The sequence below is a fragment of the Peromyscus maniculatus genome, chromosome 8 (assembly GCF_049852395.1).
Source record: "Peromyscus maniculatus bairdii isolate BWxNUB_F1_BW_parent chromosome 8, HU_Pman_BW_mat_3.1, whole genome shotgun sequence".
NCBI lineage: Eukaryota > Metazoa > Chordata > Mammalia > Rodentia > Cricetidae > Peromyscus > Peromyscus maniculatus.
In genome coordinates, this window is record NC_134859.1 from 109231755 (window position 1) to 109237659 (window position 5905).

The 5905-nt window shown below is 43.1% G+C and overlaps 1 pseudogene; it reads right to left on the bottom strand.

Annotated features, from left to right (window-relative positions):
* Positions 1–911: 911 nt before the first annotated feature.
* Positions 912–3579, bottom strand: LOC102902826 (mitogen-activated protein kinase 6 pseudogene; annotated as a pseudogene).
* Positions 3580–5905: the final 2326 nt, after the last annotated feature.

Consider the following 5905-nt stretch of genomic DNA (forward strand, 5'->3'; position numbering starts at 1 on the left):
CAAGTTTTTAAAAAATAAACACAATTAAGACTTCTAGGAGCATTTTATAATAAATTCCTAATTTTTCTTTGTAGATAGATCAAGCATCTCCAAAATACAGATTCCTATACACAGTGGTACTTTACTTAATGTACATGGACAGCCTCAGGGCAAGCTGACGTCATCAGCTTGGCAGGCAACAAACCATAGTGCCAAATGGAAAAAAGGGCAGTTGCAAATAAACTTAAAACTAAGTTAACTTTTATAATTAAATACAGAAAATATACTGATTCACTAAAAATAAATAAGATGTGATGTATTTAACACTCACTATTAAGAATGAATACCAGGACATTTATAAACGGTGAATGGGTCTCAATAGTTTACTACGATAAACACTGGCTGGATAGAAGTGCAGATGCCGTGGAGCACTATGGGTGGTTTATGTTTCACCACATACTTTTGTTACCTTGAGGTAGATAACACACGTGTACCAAATTCGGCATTCGTTTTCAGTTGCTGCTGGTATCATGTGTCTTAAGAAATGTGTATAGTATGAAAAACTTGAAAATACTAATGAATGAAAAATGTTTCAGGAAAAAAATAGATATTTTCATGCAATTATGTACAATCTCACTGTGTAAATTTCAAGGCAAGGTTTTGTTTCCCATAAAGCAGGTCAATGGTCTATGAGAATGTCTGTTCACCCTAGCGCATCTCGTCTCCTTCTGCACTGCATTGTTTTGCTCTATTCTTTGTGTGTATGTGTGCAAATGACATGCCAGTTCAAATGAAAACTAACTCACATGTAGAAAAAGTCTGCATTTTACAAACTGAGAACTAAAAAAACTCCTTGCAAATTAACGACACCTTCTGATTCAAGTAAAAAACTGACTTAGAACATTAGTGATAAAAAAAGACAACACATCTCATGAAGAACAAAGAGAAATGTCTGCTGAGTGTTTAATTCAGATGTTTCAGAATGCTGCTGTATGTCTTGTGAGGGATTTGAGGGGAAGATTTCATAGCGGAAGGTGTTAACGTGGTCTGGATGGACTTGAGTGGGGACTCCACTGGACTGTGGAACTGCGGAGTGCCTATGGACTCTAGCTGCTTGCTCAGGAGGATCTCCCCACTGCCGTTCAGAAGCCCTGCCTCTCGTCCTCTCTCCCCACGCTTCCCTTCCTCAACTGGCTCAGTTTCTAGCATTTCAGAATCTTCCTTCCTGCTGAAGAACTTGTCCAGATAGCTGGTGTACGTGCTCTCCTTCTCCACATGCTCGTCCTTCCTGACCTCACAGCAGAACTGACTGATGAGGAAACACTCCTCGCCGCCGCTGCTCACCAACTGGCTGTCCCAAGAGGACTGGTACAAGGCTTCCAGCTGAGCCAGGTTCACCATCCCCTTTTCTTGCTTCTCTTGGCTGACTGACTTGGAGATCAAGCTTTTCAATTCTAGCTGGGACACTGAGCTATTCAAGTCATTTAACTTGTCAGCAGGCTCCTGCTGGGAACTAAGCTGAATAGTTCCTGCTATGAAGGAATCAAAGTCAAAGCCCTGGCTCTTCTCCCTTTCCTTCTCCACAGTTGCTGGGATGCTTCCTCCAGCGCTATCTGTGCTTTGACCAATCCGTTCCTCTCACACTTTGACTTGCCTTTTTTATCGGATTTTTCTTTACTTTGCTCTTTCCAGTTGGAAAGATCTATATTAAGTTTGGGCTCATAATAATGGTTAACTTCACTCTCCCTCCATACCAAGTTATCTAAATATGATGGTGACCTTGTTTTGCAGTTACAGTGTGGCTACACTCCAGATCACAGTACTTGTTCTCGTGGTGATCTGGGTACTGCCAGCAAGGCTCCGCAGAGTAGCTAGTGTCAAAGGCGGGATCCCCCAGGTACTTCTCTCGGTCTCCATCCAAGTATTTTCGAGATCAACTTGAACTTCTTCTTCCTCGGTGACATCAGACGGAGCTTTTGGGTCAAGCTGAACCTCATCGATATCAAACTTGTTATGAATAGGCCAGTCATGCTCCGAGAACTGACAATCATGATACCTTTCCCAGTTATAAATGTGACTGTGTGTTTCATCCATAAGTAAAATATCATCAACTTCATCTTCTATGTGAAAAGGATGGCTTGAAATTGGCTCATCCATCAGAAAAGAGTAGATGCTCATGGAAGGATGGGAAAGCGCTTCCTCTGCTGTTAGCCGATCCATGGGGCTGAATGTCAGAATCTGTTCCAGGAAATCCAGTGCTTCTCGACTAATTCCCGGAAGCAGCTGAGTTAGCGGTTTGTGTGGCTCAGTCATATCGTTTCTAATGTAAACTGGAATCACACTGAGAAGCTCCTGACGATCTTCCTCATGCACAACAGGAATAGATTCTAAGATGAGCTGCATCTGTTCAAGTTCGTGTGCACCTGCAAAGAGGGTTTTACCAGTCAACATTTCAGCAAAGATACAGCCTGCAGCCCACATGTCAATGGCTTTAGTATAATTATTAGGAGAAAGCAAAAGTCGTGGAGATCTGTACCATTTGGTAACCAATCCTTCAGAAAGATGACCCTTATGGGAATAATGAGGACCCATGATCTGTGCCAAACCAGTCACCTATTTTCAGCACCACGTCTTCAGTGTTAATGAAAAGATTAGCTGGCTTGAGATCTCTGTGCAGTACGTTTGCAGAATGGATATACTTGTTTGACGCTCTGGGGATCGGTGAGGACAATTTTCTTGATGGCTACTCTTTTGTCACAGTCATTGTCTACAGCAGAAAAAAACCAAGCCATTGCCTCCACAGCCCATGGTTTTAAGTCCATGTACCTAGAGCCCAGATCAAAACCATGAATGTTCATGAGACTTTCAAATTTCTCTGCCATTCTGAAACCCTTACAATTGCCTTTTCCTTTCAAATTGTTGAACTTTGTGTAAACAAGGAAGACAACTGGCATCAAAAGGAAAGATCTCTCAAAAAGGGAGAAAACCAATTCCGTTTCCACAGCACGATGGTTTCTTGATGTTCATTGCAGACGCCAACCAGGCCCGCTGAGCTCCCCTCAGACTTAAAGCTCAAAAATCTCTATTCATACTGAGAATCAAAAAGATTGCAGTGCTCATAGTTCAAGGAAGGGCAGCAATTCTGCAGACATTTAAAGAAAACACTCAAGAAACTCAAACGGAATGAAATGACATACTATGCACTCAGATAGACTATGCTAACCGACTTAACATGGGACAAAACTGTGAATAAATATGCACCCGGCAGGCCTCCATGGACATCCTCTCACAGTGCAGATACATTCAGTGTTGAACTGGTCCTGAGCAGCATCCTAAGGCGCTGAAAGCACTATTCCCTTTGCTTCCTCTCTTCCTTGTTTCTGTATTTCAACAGGAAGCCCTGGTGATGTTGGCTGACAGGTATCTTTTGTTAGTGATCAGGTGGCTCCAGCTCACCACAATCACAATCAAAGCTACCGTCCATCTTACTCTGATACAACGGGACTCCTCCGACTCATCGAGAGTGTGCGGGGGCCCGCGGACAGCCCCCAAGGTCAGCTCAGGTCTCCGAGGCTCTCACTTTGCCGCAGTCACCGCCATGTAACCCCGACCCACGAGAGAGCACTTGTTTTTGATGCCTTTTCTAAATTACAAGAGGTCCTTAGCCTGGCTAATTTACAGATAGCCCCAGAAAAGGTACAGGTATCTTTTCTCTATCATTATTTAGGTTATGAATTGTTACACACAGGCATACATCTACAAAAGATTACTCTGTGTACGATCAGCTATGCACGCTTAATGATTTCCAAACCTTTCTGGGAGTTATTCAATGGCTTCGGTCCACTTTAAAAATTCCAACAGGTCAGCTTCGCCCTTTGTATGATGTCTTAAAGGGCAACCCTGACCCTTTATCTCCCTGTAAATTAACAGCTGAAGGGCGTACAGCCCTACAACAAGTGCAAGAGGCCCTGGAGCAGGCTCACATGCAGTATATAGATCTTTCTTCTCCCTTATTGTATTTGATATTTTGTTTTTCTCATTCACCTACTGGAGTGTTTTGGCAAACAGGTCCTATTCTATGGGTACATTCCCCAGCTTCTCCAGCAAAAACCATTACTCCTTATTCTCAGTCTGTTGCTCAGATTATATTTAAGGGAATCAAGATCAGTGTTCAAACTTTTGGTAAGGAGCCAGATATTGTGGTGACTCCATACATCCAGTCTCAAATAGCATGGTTGCAAGCTAATGATAATGATTGGACCATATTGATATGCTCCATGCAGGGTCGGTTTGATACTCACTACCCCTCCAATGATGTGTGTCAATTTTTTAAATTGCATCCTGTTATATTTCCCAAGATGGTACAGATGACTCCTATTCCTCAGGCCCGTGTGGTATTTGCTGATGGCATTTCACTTGGTTTTGCTGTGATGGTTTCTGGTAACATAGTGAAGAGAATGAAAGTCCAGGGCACTTCTGCCCAGATGGCAGAGGTATAGGCACTGTTGCTTGCTTTACAGATGTTTTCTGATAAGAGTGTAAATACTTATACTGATAGTCAATATGTGGCACATGCCATTATGCCTTTGGAGACAACAGCCTACATACCATTCATCTCTCCCATTCATGAATATTTATTGCAAGTGCAAGGACTTATACGATCCCACTCATATAACCTTTATGTGGGCCATATTAGAGCTCATACCCAATTGCCTGGACCTCTAAGTGAAGGTAATCAGATGGCTGATGTCATTACTCGTATGGCTGTCACATTAATTTGTTCTGCCTTTGAAAAGGCTACTCAGTTGCACCAACGTTATCATCTTAATGCTGGATCTCTTTGTCATCATATGGTTATAACCCGTATGTGAGCCTGAATGTAGCCATTAATGAGACCATTAGTTCTGCTTCTTGTTTGCTGTTTTTGTTTTTGTTTTCTTTATGGTTCTTAGCTGTTCTTTTGCAGAGCTGCCAGCCTAAATCGTGCTGGGATCTAGAAAAATGGGCCTTGGTGGTTCGTGTTCCTGGAGATGTGTCCATGCTAGTGGAACGTGGCAATTAGACACAGATTATGCTCACACGCTCCAGAAGAGAATCTGACATTGCTGTTGCCATTGTTGCTGTTATAGCGGTAGTGGCCACTGCTGCTACTGTTTCTGGGATTGCTATTTCATAATTGGTTACTACAGCTAGCACAATGGAGACCCTGGCAGCAAAAGTAGCTACCACAGTTAGTTAATTTTTCATTTTATTGGGCATGATAAATTTAATTCTACAATTATACATTTGAATTGTCTTTGACAGTTGTAAAATTTATAAAACTCAAGTTCCACTTGCCTATGGGATACTACCTTACAAGGACTCCAATTTGCAGTAAGGCTTGTTAAAAGAAGGGAATGGCTCAATTGCCTTTAGCCTCCTGGCTATGGGTGGGTTAGGACTTCTGTTGGTCTTTTCTGTGTCGCACAGATTGCAAGCCCAGTGCCTCTTTGAGATCTTTGGCAGCAGTTACTCTACAGCTCACATGGTTGAGTCTGCATGATTAGTATTCAGAGATGGGTAATGCTTGGGGGGCACTCACCAACCTAAGACAGGGTGCCTGTGTGGCCTGGGCAGGTGTCTCCATGACGGGTAAGGTGACCTGCTTACATCCCACCCACCCTAAGTCAGAAGCTCATTTTTTAGTAAAAAGGGGGGACCTGTGGGCCCTGGTCCCCCACTGTGAGTGGCTGCCACCTTGCTTGCCAACCTTGACCAGATGTCCTCCCTATGCTGATTCCCTGCTGGTTTCCTTCTCACCTAATAATCACCGGAGGTTCTTTGTTCCTGTATCCTGCATTTGGTGTAAACAGCTTAGATGCAAGAATGTAGAACATTCGGTAGCGAACTTCTGCCCTCTGGGGATCCTCCATTGTGCTGTAAGCCT